This window comes from Capricornis sumatraensis, chromosome X, assembly GCF_032405125.1.
Source record: "Capricornis sumatraensis isolate serow.1 chromosome X, serow.2, whole genome shotgun sequence".
Classification (NCBI taxonomy): Eukaryota; Metazoa; Chordata; class Mammalia; order Artiodactyla; family Bovidae; genus Capricornis; species Capricornis sumatraensis.
In genome coordinates, this window is record NC_091092.1 from 141,150,512 (window position 1) to 141,169,024 (window position 18,513).

Sequence of the window (18,513 nt, forward strand, 5' to 3'; positions counted from 1 at the left end):
TCAGTCCATTCCAGAGGAACCTCTTTGCCCTGCACTGGCTCATCTTTCACGCCGAGGATCGACTCACACCACGGTGGCACGTGGGACAGCCCTGTGGGAAAGCCTCGAGGGAAAGCCTCGAGGGAAAACCACAGATCCTTTGATCCACGCGACGGGAAGCGTGACATTGCTGCTACAGCCTGGAAGGAAAGCACACGTGCATGCCCCCACTCGAGACGAGGCCTGACTCCCCTGGGGAGACTCCAGAAGTACCCAAAGATCCATGTCAGCCCCTGAGAGGAATCCTGGGTTACGGCCCTGACTCCACACAAGGTTTTTGGCCCCGGTATCGACGGGAGAGGAATCCCGAGAGGCCCCCTAGCAACTCGCATGGGAACTGGCCTCTCCTGAGGCCACCAGGGCGGGTCCCTGAGGTCCCCGTCGTAACTCGAGAACACCTGCCGCAACTCGAGAAAATCCAGGAAGTTCTCCCTTCCAGGCGAGATGAGGCCTATTTCCCATGAGGCGTCTGGAGACTAATGACACCTCACCTCTGGAACTTCGAAAGGGTCTTTCACACCCTTGCTGCAACTCAAGAAGTTCACCGCCATACCCGTCTCCACTCGAGAGGAAGCACGATGGTCCCGCCCACATCCAGAGGAGCCCCGTTTCCCCCTCGTAGCTCGAGATGAGGGATCCTTTCCCTGCTTTCAACGGGAAAGAATTCCCGGCGTTCCCGTCGCATCTCAAGAGGAGGCACTCTCAACAGGAAAGGCGAGAGGAACTCCATGGTCGTACCACCATGCCAAGAGTCCCCCAGATGTCTCAGTCCATTCCAGAGGAACCTCTTTGCCCTGCACTGGCTCATCTTTCATGCCGAGGATCGACTCACACCACGGTGGCACGTGGGACAGCCCTGTGGGAAAGCCTCCAGGGAAAGCCTCAAGGGAAAACCACAGATCCTTTGATCCACGCGACGGGAAGCGTGACATTGCTGCTACAGCCTGGAAGGAAAGCGCATGTGCATGCCCCCACTCGAGAAGAGGCCTGACTCCCCTGGGGAGACTCCAGAAGTACCCAAAGATCCATGTCAGCCCCTGAGAGGAATCCTCGGTTCCGGCCCTGACTCCACACAAGGTTTTTGGCCCCGGTATCGATTGGAGAGGAATCCCGAGAGGCCCACTAGCAACTCGCATGGGAACTGGCCTCTCCTGAGGCCACCAGGGCGGGTCCCTGAGGTCCCCGTCGTAACTCGAGAACACCTGCCGCAACTCGAGAAAATCCAGGAAGATCTCCCTTCCAGGCGAGATGAGGCCTATTTCCGATGAGGCGTCTGGAGACTAATGACACCTCACCTCTGGAACTTCGAAAGGGTCTTTCACACCCTTGCTGCAACTCAAGAAGTTCACCACCATACCCGTCTCCACACTAGAGGAAGCACGATGGTCCCGCCCACATCCAGAGGAGCCCCGTTTCCCCCTCGTAGCTCGAGATGAGGGATCCTTTCCCTGCTTTCAAGGGAAAGAATTCCCGGCGTTCCCGTCGCATCTCAAGAGGAGGCACTCTCAACAAGAAAGCCAAGAGGAACTCCATGGTCGTACCACCATGCCAAGAGTCCCCCAGATGTCTCAGTCCATTCCGGAGGAACCTCTTTGCCCTGCACTGGCTCATCTTTCACGCCGAGGATCGACTCACACCACGGTGGCACGTGGGACAGCCCTGTGGGAAAGCCTCGAGGGAAAGCCTCGAGGGAAAACCACAGATCCTTTGATCCACGCGACGGGAAGCGTGACATTGCTGCTACAGCCTGGAAGGAAAGCGCACGTGCATGCCCCCACTCGAGACGAGGCCTGACTCCCCTGGGGAGACTCCAGAAGTACCCAAAGATCCATGTCAGCCCCTGAGAGGAATCCTCGGTTCCGGCCCTGACTCCTCACAAGGTTTTTGGCCCCGGTATTGACGGGAGAGGAATCCCGAGAGACGCCCTAGCAACTCGCATGGGGACTGGCCTCTCCTGAGGCCACCAGGTCGGGTCCCTGAGGTCCCCGTCGTAACTCGAGAACACCTGCCGCAACTCGAGAAAATCCAGGAAGTTCTCCCTTCCAGGCGAGATGAGGCCTATTTCCGATGAGGCGTCTGGAGACTAATGACACCTAACCTCTGGAACTTCGAAAGGGTCTTTCACACCCTTGCTGCAACTCAAGAAGTTCACCGCCATACCCGTCTCCACTCGAGAGGAAGCACGATGGTCCCGCCCACATCCAGAGGAGCCCCGTTTCCCCCTCGTAGCTCGAGATGAGGGATCCTTTCCCTGCTTTCAACGGGAAAGAATTCCCGGCGTTCCCGTCGCATCTCAAGAGGAGGCACTCTCAACAGGAAAGGCGAGAGGAACTCCATGGTCGTACCACCATGCCAAGAGTCCCCCAGATGTCTCAGTCCATTCCAGAGGATCCTCTTTGCCCTGCACTAGCTCATCTTTCACGCCGAGGATCGACTCACACCACGGTGGCACGTGGGACAGCCCTGTGGGAAAGCCTCGAGGGAAAGCCTCGAGGGAAAACCACAGATCCTTTGATCCACGCGACGGGAAGCGTGACATTGCTGCTACAGCCTGGAAGGAAAGCGCACGTGCATGCCCCCACTCGAGACGAGGCCTGAATCCCCTGGGGAGACTCCAGAAGTACCCAAAGATCCATGTCAGCCCCTGAGAGGAATCCTGGTTTCCGGCCCTGACTCCACACAAGGTTTTTGGCCCCGGTATCGACGGGAGAGGAATACCGAGAGGCCCCCTAGCAACTCGCATGGGGACTGGCCTCTCCTGAGGCCACCAGGGCGGGTCCCTGAGGTCCCCGTCATAACTCGAGAACACCTGCCGCAACTCGAGAAAATCCAGGAAGTTCTCCCTTCCAGGCGAGATGAGGCCTATTTCCGATGAGGAGTCTGGAGACTAATGACACCTAAGCTCTGGAACTTCGAATGGGTCTTTCACACCCTTGCTGCAAGTCAAGAAATTCACCGCCATACCCGTCTCCACTCGAGAGGAAGCACGATGGTCCCGCCCACATCCAGAGGAGCCCCGTTTCCCCCTCGTAGCTCGAGATGTGGGATCCTTTCCCTGCTTTCAACGGGAAAGAATTCCCGGCGTTCCCGTCGCATCTCAACAGGAGGCACTGTCAACAGGAAAGGCGGGAGGAACTCCATGGTCGAACCACCATGCCAAGAGTCCCCCAGATGTCTCAGTCCATTCCAGAGGAACCTCTTTGCCCTGCACTGGCTCATCTTTCACGCCGAGGATCGACTCACACCACGGTGGCACGTGGGACAGCCCTGTGGGAAAGCCTCGAGGGAAAGCCTCGAGGGAAAACCACAGATCCTTTGATCCACGCGACGGGAAGCGTGACATTGCTGCTACAGCCTGGAAGGAAAGCGCACGTGCATGCCCCCACTCGAACGAGGCCTGACTCCCCAGGGGAGACTCCAGAAGTACCCAAAGATCCATGTCAGCCCCTGAGAGGAATCCTCGGTTCCGGCCCTGACTCCACACAAGGATTTTGGCCCCGGTATCGACGGGAGAGGAATCCCGAGAGGCCCCCTAGCAACTCGCATGGGGACTGGCCTCTCCTGAGGCCACCAGGGCGGGTCCCTGAGGTCCCCGTCGTAACTCGAGAACACCTGCCGCAACTCGAGAAAATCCAGGAAGTTCTCCCTTCCAGGCGAGATGAGGCCTATTTCCCATGAGGCGTCTGGAGACTAATGCCACCTAACCTCTGGAACTTCGAAAGGGTCTTTCACACCCTTGCTGCAACTCAAGAAGTTCACCGCCATACCCGTCTCCACTCGAGAGGAAGCACGATGGTCCCGCCCACATCCAGAGGAGCCCCGTTTCCCCCTCGTAGCTCGAGATGAGGGATCCTTTCCCTGCTTTCAACGGGAAAGAATTCCCGGCATTCCCGTCGCAACTCAAGAGGAGGCACTCTCAACAGGAAAGGCGAGAGGAACTCCATGGTCGTACCACCATGCCAAGAGTCCCCCAGATGTCTCAGTCCATTCCAGAGGAACCTCTTTGCCCTGCACTGGCTCATCTTTCACGCCGAGGATCGACTCACACCACGGTGGCACGTGGGACAGCCCAGTGGGAAAGCCTCGAGGGAAAGCCTCGAGGGAAAACCACAGATCCTTTGATCCACGCGACGGGGATTGTGACATTGCTGCTACAGCCTGGAAGGAAAGCGCACGTGCATGCCCCCACTCGAGACGAGGCCTGACTCCCCTGGGGAGACTCCAGAAGTACCCAAAGATCCATGTCAGACCCTGAGAGGAATCCTCGGTTCCGGCCCTGACTCCACACAAGGATTTTGGCCCCAGTATCGACGGGAGAGGAATCCCGAGAGGCCCCCTAGCAACTCGCATGGGGACTGGCCTCTCCTGAGGCCACCAGGGCGGGTCGCTGAGGTCCCCGTCGTAACTCGAGAACACCTGCCGCAGCTCGAGAAAATCCAGGAAGTTCTCCCTTCCAGGCGAGATGAGGCCTATTTCCGAGGAGGCGTCTGGAGACTAATGACACCTAACCTCTGGAACTTCGAAAGGGTCTTTCACACCCTTGCTGCAACTCAAGAAGTTCACCGTCATACCCGTCTCCACTCGAGAGGAAGCACGATGGTCCCGACCACATCCAGAGGAGCCCCGTTTCACCCTCGTAGCTCGAGATGAGGGATCCTTTCCCTGCTTTCAACGGGAAAGTATTCCCGGCGTTCCCATCGCATCTCAAGAGGAGGCACTCTCAACAGGAAAGGCGAGAGGAACTCCATGGTCGTACCACCATGCCAAGAGTCCCCAAGATGTCTCAGTCCATTCCAGAGGAACCTCTTTGCCCTGCACTGGCTCATCTTTCACGCCGAGGATCGACTCACACCACGGTGGCACGTGGGACAGCCCAGTGGGAAAGCCTCGAGGGAAAGCCTCGAGGGAAAACCACAGATCCTTTGATCCCCGCGACGGGAAGCGTGACATTGCTGCTACAGCCTGGAAGGAAAGCGCACGTGCATGCCCCCACTCGAGACGAGGCCTGACTCCCCTTGGGAGACTCCAGAAGTACCCAAAGATCCATGTCAGCCCCTGAGAGGAATCCTCGGTTCCGGCCCTGACTCCACACAAGGATTTTGGCCCCGGTATCGACGGGAGAGGAATCCCGAGAGGCCCCCTAGCAACTCGCATGGGGACTGGCCTCTCCTGAGGCCACCAGGGCGGGTCCCTGAGGTCCCCGTCGTAACTCGAGAACACCTGCAGCAACTCGAGAAAATCCAGGAAGTTCTCCCTTCCAGGCGAGATGAGGCCTATTTCCCATGAGGCGTCTGGAGACTAATGACACCTAACCTCTGGAACTTTGAAAGGGTCTTTCACACCCTTGCTGCAACTCAAGAAGTTCACCGCCATACCCGTCTCCACTCGAGAGGAAGCACGATGGTCCCGCCCACATCCAGAGGAGCCCCGTTTCCCCCTCGTAGCTCGAGATGAGGGATCCTTTCCCTGCTTTCAACGGGAAAGAATTCCCGGCGTTCCCGTCGCATCTCAAGAGGAGGCACTCTCAACAGGAAAGGCGAGAGGAACTCCATGGTCGTACCACCATGCCAAGAGTCCCCCAGATGTCTCAGTCCATTCCAGAGGAACCTCTTTGCCCTGCACTGGCTCATCTTTCACGCCGAGGATCGACTCACACCACGGTGGCACGTGGGACAGCCCAGTGGGAAAGCCTCGAGGGATAGCCTCTAGGGAAAACCACAGATCCTTTGATCCACGCGACGGGAAGCGTGACATTGCTGCTACAGCCTGGAAGGAAAGCGCACGTGCATGCCCCCACTCGAGACGAGGCCTGACTCCCCTGGGGAGACTCCAGAAGTACCCAAAGATCCATGTCAGCCCCTGAGAGGAATCCTCGGTTCTGGCCCTGACTCCACACAAGGATTTTGGCCCCGGTATCGACGGTAGAGGAATCCCGAGAGGCCCCATAGCAACTCGCATGGGGACTGGCCTCTCCTGAGGCCACCAGGGCAGGTCCCTGAGGTCCCCGTCGTAACTCGAGAACACCTGCCGCAACTCGAGAAAATCCAGGAAGTTCTCCATTCCAGGCGAGATGAGGCCTATTTCCCATGAGGCGTCTGGAGACTAATGACACCTAACCTCTGGAACTTTGAAAGGGTCTTTCACACCCTTGCTGCAACTCAAGAAGTTCACCGCCATACCCGTCTCCACTCGAGAGGAAGCACGATGGTCCCGCCCACATCCAGAGGAGCCCCGTTTCCCCCTCGTAGCTCGAGATGAGGGATCCTTTCCCTGCTTTCAACGGGAAAGAATTCCCGGCGTTCCCGTCGCATCTCAAGAGGAGGCACTCTCAACAGGAAAGGGGAGAGGAACTCCATGGTCGTACCACCATGCCAAGAGTCCCCCAGATGTCTCAGTCCATTCCAGAGGAACCTCTTTGCCCTGCACTGGCTCATCTTTCACGCCGAGGATCGACTCACACCACGGTGGCACGTGGGACAGCCCAGTGGGAAAGCCTCGAGGGAATGCCTCGAGGGAAAACCACAGATCCTTTGATCCACGCGACGGGAAGCGTGACATTGCTGCTACAGCCTGGAAGGAAAGCGCACGTGCATGCCCCCACTCGAGACGAGGCCTGACTCCCCTTGGGAGACTCCAGAAGTACCCAAAGATCCATGTCAGCCCCTGAGAGGAATCCTCGGTTCCGGCCCTGACTCCACACAAGGATTTTGGCCCCGGTATCGACGGGAGAGGAATCCCGAGAGGCCCCCTAGCAACTCGCATGGGGACTGGCCTCTCCTGAGGCCACCAGGGCGGGTCCCTGAGGTCCCCGTCGTAACTCGAGAACACCTGCCGCTACTCGAGAAAATCCAGGAAGTTCTCCCTTCCAGGCGAGATGAGGCCTATTTCCCATGAGGCGTCTGGAGACTAATGACACCTAACCTCTGGAACTTTGAAAGGGTCTTTCACACCCTTGCTGCAACTCAAGAAGTTCACCGCCATACCTGTCTCCACTCGAGAGGAAGCACGATGGTCCCGCCCACATCCAGAGGTGCCCCGTTTCCCCCTCGTAGCTCGAGATGAGGGATCCTTTCCCTGCTTTCAATGGGAAAGAATTCCCGGCGATCCCGTCGCATCTCAAGAGGAGGCACTCTCAACAAGAAAGGCGAGAGGAACTCCATGGTCGTACAACCATGCCAAGAGTCCCCCAGATGTCTCAGTCCATTCCAGAGGAACCTCTTTGCCCTGCACTGGCTCATCTTTCACGCCGAGGATCGACTCACACCACGGTGGCACGTGGGACAGCCCAGTGGGAAAGCCTCAAGGGAAAGCCTCGAGGGAAAACCACAGATCCTTTGATCCACGCGACGGGAAGCGTGACAATGCTGCTACAGCCTGGAAGGAAAGCGCACGTGTATGCCCCCACTCGTGACGAGGCCTCACTCCCCTGGGGAGACTCCAGAAGTACCCAAAGATCCATGTCAGCCCCTGAGAGGAATTCTGGTTTCCGGCCCTGACTCCACACAATGATTTTGGCCCCGGTATCGACGGGAGAGGAATCCCTAGAGGCCCCCTAGCAACTCGCATGGGGACTGGCCTCTCCTGAGGCCACCAGGGCGGGTCCCTGAGGTCCCCGTCGTAACTCGAGAACACCTGCCGCAACTCGAAAGAATCCAGGAAGTTCTCCCTTCCAGGCGAGATGAGGCCTATTTCCCATGAGGCGTCTGGAGACTAATGACACCTAACCTCTGGAACTTTGAAAGGGTCTTTCACACCCTTGCTGCAACTCAAGAAGTTCACCGCCATACCCGTCTCCACTCGAGAGGAAGCACGATGGTCCCGCCCACATCCAGAGGAGCCCCGTTTCCCCCTCGTAGCTCGAGATGAGGGATCCTTTCCCTGCTTTCAACGGGAAAGAATTCCCGGCGTTCCCGTCGCATCTCAAGAGGAGGCACTCTCAACAGGAAAGGCGAGAGGAACTCCATGGTCGTACCACCATGCCAAGAGTCCCCCAGATGTCTCAGTCCATTCCAGAGGAACCTCTTTGCCCTGCACTGGCTCATCTTTCACGCCGAGGATCGACTCACACCACGGTGGCACGTGGGACAGCCCAGTGGGAAAGCCTCGAGGGAAAGCCTCTAGGGAAAACCACAGATCCTTTGATCCACGCGACGGGAAGCGTGACATTGCTGCTACAGCCTGGAAGGAAAGCGCACGTGCATGCCCCCACTCGAGACGAGGCCTGACTCCCCTGGGGAGACTCCAGAAGTACCCAAAGATCCATGTCAGCCCCTGAGAGGAATCCTCGGTTCCGGCCCTGAATCCACACAAGGATTTTGGCCCCGGTATTGACGGGAGAGGAATCACGAGAGGCCCCCTAGCAACTCGCATGGGGACTGGCCTCTCCTGAGGCCACCAGGGCAGGTCCCTGAGGTCCCCGTCGTAACTCGAGAACACCTGCCGCAACTCGAGAAAATCCAGGAAGTTCTCCCTTCCAGGCGAGATGAGGCCTATTTCCCATGAGGCGTCTGGAGACTAATGACACCTAACCTCTGGAACTTTGAAAGGGTCTTTCACACCCTTGCTGCAACTCAAGAAGTTCACCGCCATACCCGTCTCCACTCGAGAGGAAGCACGATGGTCCCGCCCACATCCAGAGGAGCCCCGTTTCCCCCTCGTAGCTCGAGATGAGGGATCCTTTCCCTGCTTTCAACGGGAAAGAATTCCCGGCGTTCCCGTCGCATCTCAAGAGGAGGCACTCACAACAGGAAAGGGGAGAGGAACTCCATGGTCGTACCACCATGCCAAGAGTCCCCCAGATGTCTCAGTCCATTCCAGAGGAACCTCTTTGCCCTGCACTGGCTCATCTTTCACACCGAGGATCGACTCCCACCACGGTGGCACGTGGGACAGCCCTGTGGGAAAGCCTAGAGGGAAAGCCTCGAGGGAAAACCACAGATCCTTTGATCCACGAGACGGGAAGCGTGACATTGCTGCTACAGCCTGGAAGGAAAGCGCACGTGCATGCCCCCACTCGAGACGAGGCCTGACTCCCCTGGGGAGACTCCAGAAGTACCCAAAGATCCATGTCAGCCCCTGAGAGGAATCCTGGTTTCCGGCCCTGACTCCACACAATGTTTTTGGCCCCGGTATCGACGGGAGAGGAATACCGTGAGGCCCCCTAGCAACTCGCATGGGGCCTGGCCTCTCCTGAGGCCACCAGGGCGGGTCCCTGAGGTCCCCGTCGTAACTCGAGAACACCTGCCGCAACTCGAGAAAATCCAGGAAGTTCTCCCTTCCAGGCGAGATGAGGCCTATTTCCCATGAGGAGTCTGGAGACTAATGACACCTAAGCTCTGGAACTTCGAATGGGTCTTTCACACCCTTGCTGCAACTCAAGAAGTTCACCGCCATACCCTTCTCCACTCGAGAGGAAGCACGATGGTCCCGCCCACATCCAGAGGAGCCCCGTTTCCCCCTCGTAGCTCGAGATGAGGGATCCTTTCCCTGCTTTCAACGGGAAAGAATTCCCGGCGTTCCCGTCGCATCTCAAGAGGAGGCACTCTCAACAGGAAAGGGGAGAGGAACTCCATGGTCGTACCACCATGCCAAGAGTCCCCCAGATGTCTCAGTCCATTCCAGAGGAACCTCTTTGCCCTGCACTGGCTCATCATTCACGCCGAGGATCGACTCACACCACGGTGGCACGTGGGACAGCCCTGTGGGAAAGCCTCGAGGGAAAGCCTCGAGGGAAAACCACAGATCCTTTGATCCACGCGACGGGAAGCGTGACATTGCTGCTACAGCCTGGAAGGAAAGCGCACGTGCATGCCCCCACTCGAGACGAGGCCTGACTCCCCTGGGGAGACTCCAGAAGTACCCAAAGATCCATGTCAGCCCCTGAGAGGAATCCTGGTTTCCGGCCCTGACTCCACACAAGGTTTTTGGCCCCGGTATCGACGGGAGAGGAATACCGAGAGGCGCCCTAGCAACTCGCATGGGGACTGGCCTCTCCTGAGGCCACCAGGGCGGGTCCCTGTGGTCCCCGTCGTAACTCGAGAACACCTGCCGCAACTCGAGAGAATCCTGGAACTTCTCCCTTCCAGGCGAGATGAGGCCTATTTCCGATGAGGCGTCTGGAGACTAATGACACCTAAGCTCTGGAACTTCGAATGGGTCTTTCACACCCTTGCTGCAACTCAAGAAATTCACCGCCATACCCGTCTCCACTCGAGAGGAAGCACAATGGTCCCGCCCACATCCAGAGGAGCCCCGTTTCCCCCTTGTAGCTCGAGATGAGGGATCCTTTCCCTGCTTTCAACGGGAAAGAATTCCCGGCGTTCCCGTCGCATCTCAAGAGGAGGCACTCTCAACAGGAAAGGCGAGAGGAACTCCATGGTCGTACCACCATGCCAAGAGTCCCCCAGATGTCTCAGTCCATTCCAGAGGAACCTCTTTGCCCTGCACTGGCTCATCTTTCACGCCGAGGATCGACTCACACCACGGTGGCACGTGGGTCAGCCCTGTGGGAAAGCCTCGAGGGAAAGCCTCGAGGGAAAACCACAGATCCTTTGATCCACGCGACGGGAAGCGTGACATTGCTGCTACAGCCTGGAAGGAAAGCGCACGTGCATGCCCCCACTCGAGACGAGGCCTGACTCCCCTTGGGAGACTCCAGAAGTACCCAAAGATCCATGTCAGCCCCTGAGAGGAATCCTCGGTTCCGTCCCTGACTCCACACAAGGATTTTGGCCCCGGTATCGACGGGAGAGGAATCCCGAGAGGCCCCCTAGCAACTCGCATGGGGACTGGCCTCTCCTGAGGCCACCAGGGCGGGTCCCTGAGGTCCCCGTCGTAACTCGAGAACACCTGCAGCAACTCGAGAAAATCCAGGAAGTTCTCCCTTCCAGGCGAGATGAGGCCTATTTCCCATGAGGGGTCTGGAGGCTAATGACACCTAACCTCTGGAACTTTGAAAGGGTCTTTCACACCCTTGCTGCAACTCAAGAAGTTCACCGCCATACCTGTCTCCACTCGAGAGGAAGCACGATGGTCCCGCCCACATCCAGAGGAGCCCCGTTTCCCCCTCGTAGCTCGAGATGAGGGATCCTGTCCCTGCTTTCAACGGGAAAGAATTCCCGGCGTTCCCGTCGCATCTCAAGAGGAGGCACTCTCAACAGGAAAGGCGAGAGGAACTCCATGGTCGTACCACCATGCCAAGAGTCCCCCAGATGTCTCAGTCCATTCCAGAGGAACCTCTTTGCCCTGCACTGGCTCATCTTTCACGCCGAGGATCGACTCACACCACGGTGGCACGTGGGAGAGCCCAGTGGGAAAGCCTCGAGGGAAAGCCTCGAGGGAAAACCACAGATCCTTTGATCCACGCGACGGGAAGCGTGACATTGCTGCTACAGCCTGGAAGGAAAGCGCACGTGTATGCCCCCACTCGTGACGAGGCCTCACTCCCCTGGGGAGACTCCAAAGTACCCAAAGATCCATGTCAGCCCCTGAGAGGAATTCTGGTTTCCGGCCCTGACTCCACACAAGGATTTTGGCCCCGGTATCGACGGGAGAGGAATCCCTAGAGGCCCCCTAGCAACTCGCATGGGGACTGGCCTCTCCTGAGGCCACCAGGGCGGGTCCCTGAGGTCCCCGTCGTAACTCGAGAACACCTGCCGCAACTCGAGAGAATCCAGGAAGTTCTCCCTTCCAGGCGAGATGAGGCCTATTTCCCATGAGGCGTCTGGAGACTAATGACACCTAACCTCTGGAACTTTGAAAGGGTCTTTCACACCCTTGCTGCAACTCAAGAAGTTCACCGCCATACCCGTCTCCACTCGAGAGGAAGCACGATGGTCCCGCCCACATCCAGAGGAGCCCCGTTTCCCCCTCGTAGCTCGAGATGAGGGATCCTTTCCCTGCTTTCAACGGGAAAGAATTCCCGGCGTTCCCGTCGCATCTCAAGAGGAGGCACTCTCAACAGGAAAGGCGAGAGGAACTCCATGGTCGTACCACCATGCCAAGAGTCCCCCAGATGTCTCAGTCCATTCCAGAGGAACCTCTTTGCCCTGCACTGGCTCATCTTTCACGCCGAGGATCGACTCACACCACGGTGGCACGTGGGACAGCCCAGTGGGAAAGCCTCGAGGGAAAGCCTCTAGGAAAAACCACAGATCCTTTGATCCACGCGACGGGAAGCGTGACATTTCTGCTACCGCCTGGAAGGAAAGCGCACGTGCATGCCCCCACTCGAGACGAGGCCTGACTCCCCTGGGGAGACTCCAGAAGTACCCAAACATCCATGTCAGCCCCTGAGAGGAATCCTCGGTTCCGGCCCTGACTCCACACAAGGATTTTGGCCCCGGTATCGACGGGAGAGGAATCCCGAGAGGCCCCCTAGCAACTCGCATGGGGACTGGCCTCTCCTGAGGCCACCAGGGCAGGTCCCTGAGGTCCCCGTCGTAACTCGAGAACACCTGCCGCAACTCGAGAAAATCCAGGAAGTTCTCCCTTCCAGGCGAGATGAGGCCTATTTCCCATGAGGCGTCTGGAGACTAATGACACCTAACCTCTGGAACTTTGAAAGGGTCTTTCACACCCTTGCTGCAACTCAAGAAGTTCACCGCCATACCCGTCTCCACTCGAGAGGAAGCACGATGGTCCCGCCCACATCCAGAGGAGCCCCGTTTCCCCCTCGTAGCTCGAGATGAGGGTTCCTTTCCCTGCTTTCAATGGGAAAGAATTCCCGGCGTTCCCGTCGCATCTCAAGAGGAGGCACTCTCAACAGGAAAGGGCAGAGGAACTCCATGGTCGTACCACCATGCCAAGAGTCCCCCAGATGTCTCAGTCCATTCCAGAGGAACCTCTTTGCCCTGCACTGGCTCATCTTTCACGCCGAGGATCGACTCACACCACGGTGGCACGTGGGACAGCCGTGTGGGAAAGCCTCGAGGGAAAGCCTCGAGGGAAAACCACAGATCCTTTGATCCACGCGACGGGAAGCGTGACATTGCTGCTACAGCCTGGAAGGAAAGCGCACGTGCATGCCCCCACTCGAGACGAGGCCTGACTCCCCTGGGGAGACTCCAGAAGTACCCAAAGATCCATGTCAGCCCCTGAGAGGAATCCTGGTTTCCGGCCCTGACTCCACACAAGGTTTTTGGCCCCGGTATCGACGGGAGAGGAATACCGAGAGGCCCCCTAGCAACTCGCATGGGGACTGGCCTCTCCTGAGGCCACCAGGACGGGTCCCTGAGGTCCCCGTCGTAACTCGAGAACACCTGCCGCAACTCGAGAAAATCCAGGAAGTTCTCCCTTCCAGGCGAGATGAGGCCTATTTCCGATGAGGAGTCTGGAGACTAATGACACCTAAGCTCTGGAACTTCGAATGGGTCTTTCACACCCTTGCTGCAAGTCAAGAAATTCACCGCCATACCCTTCTCCACTCGAGAGGAAGCACGATGGTCCTGCCCACATCCAGAAGAGCCCCGTTTCCCCCTTGTAGCTCGAGATGAGGGATCCTTTCCCTGCTTTCAACGGGAAAGAATTCCCGGCGTTCCCGTCGCATCTCAAGAGGAGGCACTCTCAACAGGAAAGGCGAGAGGAACTCCATGGTCGTACCACCATGCCAAGAGTCCCCCAGATGTCTCAGTCCATTCCAGAGGATCCTCTTTGCCCTGCACTGGCTCATCTTTCACGCCGAGGATCGACTCACACCACGGTGGCACGTGGGTCAGCCCTGTGGGAAAGCCTCGAGGGAAAACCACAGATCCTTTGATCCACGCGACGGGAAGCGTGACATTGCTGCTACAGCCTGGAAGGAAAGCGCACGTGCATGCCCCCACTCGAGACGAGGCCTGACTCCCCTGGGGAGACTCCAGAAGTACCCAAAGATCCATGTCAGCCCCTGAGAGGAATCCTCGGTTCCGGCCCTGACTCCACACAAGGTTTTTGGCCCCGGTATCGACGGGAGAGGAATCCCGTGAGGCCCCCTAGCAACTCGCATGGGGACTGGCCTCTCCTGAGGCCACCAGGGCGGGTCCCTGAGGTCCCCGTCGTAACTCGAGAACACCTGCCGCAACTCGAGAAAATCCAGGAAGTTCTCCCTTCCAGGCGAGATGAGGCCTATTTCCGATGAGACGTTTGGAGACTAATGACACCTAACCTCTGGAACTTCGAAAGGGTCTTTCACACCTTTGCTGCAACTCAAGAAGTTCACCGCCATACCCGTCTCCACTCGAGAGGAAGCACGATGGTCCCGCCCACATCCAGAGGAGCCCCGTTTCCCCCTCGTAGCTCGAGATGAGGGATCCTTTCCCTGCTTTCAACGGGAAAGAATTCCCGGCGTTCCCGTCGCATCTCAAGAGGATGCACTCTCAACAGGAAAGGCGGGAGGAACTCCATGGTCGTACCACCATGCCAAGAGTCCCCCAGATGTCTCAGTCCATTCCAGAGGAACCTCTTTGCCCTACACTGGCTCATCTTTCATGCCGAGGATAGACTCACACCACGGTGGCACGTGGGACAGCCCTGTGGGAAAGCCTCGAGGGAAAGCCTCGAGGGAAAACCACAGATCCTTTGATCCACGCGACGGGAAGCGTGACATTGCTGCTACAGCCTGGAAGGAAAGCGCACGTGTATGCCCCCACTCGAGACGAGGCCTGACTCCCCTGGGGAGACTCCAGAAGTACCCAAAGATCCATGTCAGCCCCTGAGAGGAATCCTCTGTTCCGGGCCTGATTCCACACAAGGATTTTGGCTCCGGTATCGACGGGAGAGGAATCCCGAGAGGCCCCCTAGCAACTCGCATGGGGACTGGCCTCTCCTGAGGCCACCAGGGCGGGTCCCTGAGGTCCCCGTGGTAACTCGAGAACACCTGCCGCAACTCGAGAAAATCCAGGAAGTTCTCCCTTCCAGGCGAGATGAGGCCTATTTCCGATGAGGCGTCTGGAGACTAATGACACCTAAGCTCTGGAACTTCGAATGGGTCTTTCACAACCTTGCTGCAACTCAAGAAGTTCACCGCCATACCCGTCTCCACTCGAGAGGAAGCACGATGGTCCCGCCCACATCCAGAGGAGCCCCGTTTCCCCCTCGTAGCTCGAGATGAGGGATCCTTTCCCTGCTTTCAACGGGAAAGAATTCCCGGCGTTCCCGTCGCATCTCAAGAGGAGTCACTCTCAACAAGAAAGGCGAGAGGAACTCCATGGTCGTACCACCATGCCAAGAGTCCCCCAGATGTCTCAGTCCATTCCAGAGGAACCTCTTTGCCCTGCACTGGCTCATCTTTCACGCCGAGGATCGACTCACACCACGGTGGCACGTGGGACAGCCCTGTGGGAAAGCCTCGAGGGAAAGCCTCGAGGGAAAGCCTCGAGGGAAAACCACAGATCCTTTGATCCACGCGACGGGAAGCGTGACATTGCTGCTACAGCCTGGAAGGAAAGCGCACGTGTATGCCCCCACTCGTGACGAGGCCTCACTCCCCTGGGGAGACTCCAGAAGTACCCAAAGATCCATGTCAGCCCCTGAGAGGAATTCTGGTTTCCGGCCCTGACTCCACACAAGGATTTTGGCCCCGGTATCGACGGGAGAGGAATCCCGAGAGGCCCCCTAGCAACTCGCATGGGGACTGGCCTCTCCTGAGGCCACCAGGGCGGGTCCCTGAGGTCCCCGTCGTAACTCGAGAACACCTGCCACAACTCGAGAAAATCCAGGAAGTTCTCCCTTCCAGGCGAGATGAGGCCTATTTCCGATGAGGCGTCTGGAGACTAATGACACCTCACCTCTGGAACTTCGAAAGGGTCTTTCACACCCTTGCTGCAACTCAAGAAGTTCACCGCCATACCCGTCTCCACTCGAGAGGAAGCACGATGGTCCCACCCACATCCAGAGGAGCCCCGTTTCCCCCTCGTAGCTCGAGATGAGGGATCCTTTCCCTGCTTTCAACGGGAAAGAATTCCCGGTGTTCCTGTCGCATCTCAAGAGGAGGCACTCTCAACAGGAAAGGCGAGAGGAACTCCATGGTCGTACCACCATGCCAAGAGTCCCCCAGATGTCTCAGTCCATTCCAGAGGATCCTCTTTGCCCTGCACTGGCTCATCTTTCATGCCGAGGATCGACTCACACCACGGTGGCACGTGGGACAGCCCTGTGGGAAAGCCTCGAGGGAAAGCCTCGAGGGAAAACCACAGATCCTTTGATCCACGCGAGGGGAAGGGTGACATTGCTGCTACAGCCTGGAAGGAAAGCGCATGTGCATGCCCCCACTCGAGACGAGGCCTGACTCCCCTGGGGAGACTCCAGAAGTACCCAAAGATCCATGTCAGCCCCTGAGAGGAATCCTCGGTTCCGGCCCTGACTCCACACAAGGTTTTTGGCCCCGGTATCGATGGGAGAGGAATCCCGAGAGGCCCCCTAGCAACTCGCATGGGGACTGGCCTTTCCTGAGGCCACCAGGGCGGGTCCCTGAGGTCCCCGTCGTAACTCGAGAACACCTGCCGCAACTCGAGAAAATCCAGGAAGTTCTCCCTTCCAGGCGAGATGAGGCCTATTTCCGATGAGGCTTCTGGAGACTAATGACACCTCACCTCTGGAACTTCGAAAGGGTCTTTCACACCCTTGCTGCAACTCAGAAGTTCACCGCCATACCCGTCTCCACTCGAGAGGAAGCACGATGGTCCCGCCCACATCCAGAGGAGCCCCGTTTCCCCCTCGTAGCTCGAGATGAGGGATCCTTTCCCTGCTTTCAACGGGAAAGAATTCCCGGCGTTCCCGTCGCATCTCAAGAGGAGGCACTCTCAACAGGAAAGGCGAGAGGAACTCCATGGTCGTACCACCATGCCAAGAGTCCCCCAGATGTCTCAGTCCATTCCAGAGGAACCTCTTTGCCCTGCACTGGCTCATCTTTCACGCCGAGGATCGACTCACACCACGGTGGCACGTGGGTCAGCCCTGTGGGAAAGCCTCGAGGGAAAACCACAGATCCTTTGATCCACGCGACGGGAAGCGTGACATTGCTGCTACAGCCTGGAAGGAAAGCGCACGTGCATGCCCCCACTCGAGACGAGGCCTGACTCCCCTGGGGAGACTCCAGAAGTACCCAAAGATCCATGTCAGCCCCTGAGAGGAATCCTCGGTTCCGGCCCTGACTCCACACAAGGTTTTTGGCCCCGGTATCGACGGGAGAGGAATCCCGAGAGGCCCCCTAGCAACTCGCATGGGGACTGGCCTCTCCTGAGGCCACCAGGGCGGGTCCCTGAGGTCCCCGTCGTAACTCGAGAACACCTGCCGCAACTCGAGAAAATCCAGGAAGTTCTCCCTTCCAGGCGAGATGAGGCCTATTTCCGATGAGACGTCTGGAGACTAATGACACCTAACCTCTGGAACTTCGAAAGGGTCTTTCACACCTTTGCTGCAACTCAAGAAGTTCACCGCCATACCCGTCTCCACTCGAGAGGAAGCACGATGGTCCCGCCCACATCCAGAGGAGCCCCGTTTCCCCCTCGTAGCTCGAGATGAGGGATCCTTTCCCTGCTTTCAACGGGAAAGAATTCCCGGCGTTCCCGTCGCATCTCAAGAGGATGCACTCTCAACAGGAAAGGCGGGAGGAACTCCATGGTCGTACCACCATGCCAAGAGTCCCCCAGATGTCTCAGTCCATTCCAGAGGAACCTCTTTGCCCTACACTGGCTCATCTTTCATGCCGAGGATAGACTCACACCACGGTGGCACGTGGGACAGCCCTGTGGGAAAGCCTCGAGGGAAAGCCTCGAGGGAAAACCACAGATCCTTTGATCCACACGACGGGAAGCGTGACATTGCTGCTACAGCCTGGAAGGAAAGCGCACGTGTATGCCCCCACTCGAGACGAGACCTGACTCCCCTGGGGAGACTCCAGAAGTACCCAAAGATCCATGTCAGCCCCTGAGAGGAATCCTCTGTTCCGGGCCTGACTCCACACAAGGATTTTGGCTCCGGTATCGACGGGAGAGGAATCCCGAGAGGCCCCCTAGCAACTCGCATGGGGACTGGCCTCTCCTGAGGCCACCAGGGCGGGTCCCTGAGGTCCCCGTGGTAACTCGAGAACACCTGCCGCAACTCGAGAAAATCCAGGAAGTTCTCCCTTCCAGGCGAGATGAGGCCTATTTCCGATGAGGCGTCTGGAGACTAATGACACCTAAGCTCTGGAACTTCGAATGGGTCTTTCACAACCTTGCTGCAACTCAAGAAATTCACCGCCATACCCTTCTCCACTCGAGAGGAAGCACGATGGTCCCGCCCACATCCAGAGGAGCCCCGTTTCCCCCTCGTAGCTCGAGATGAGGGATCCTTTCCCTGCTTTCAACGGGAAAGAATTCCCGGCGTTCCCATCGCAACTCAAGAGGAGGCACTCTCAACAGGAAAGGCGAGAGGAACTCCATGGTCGTACCACCATGCCAAGAGTCCCCCAGATGTCTCAGTCCATTCCAGAGGAACCTCTTTGCCCTGCACTGG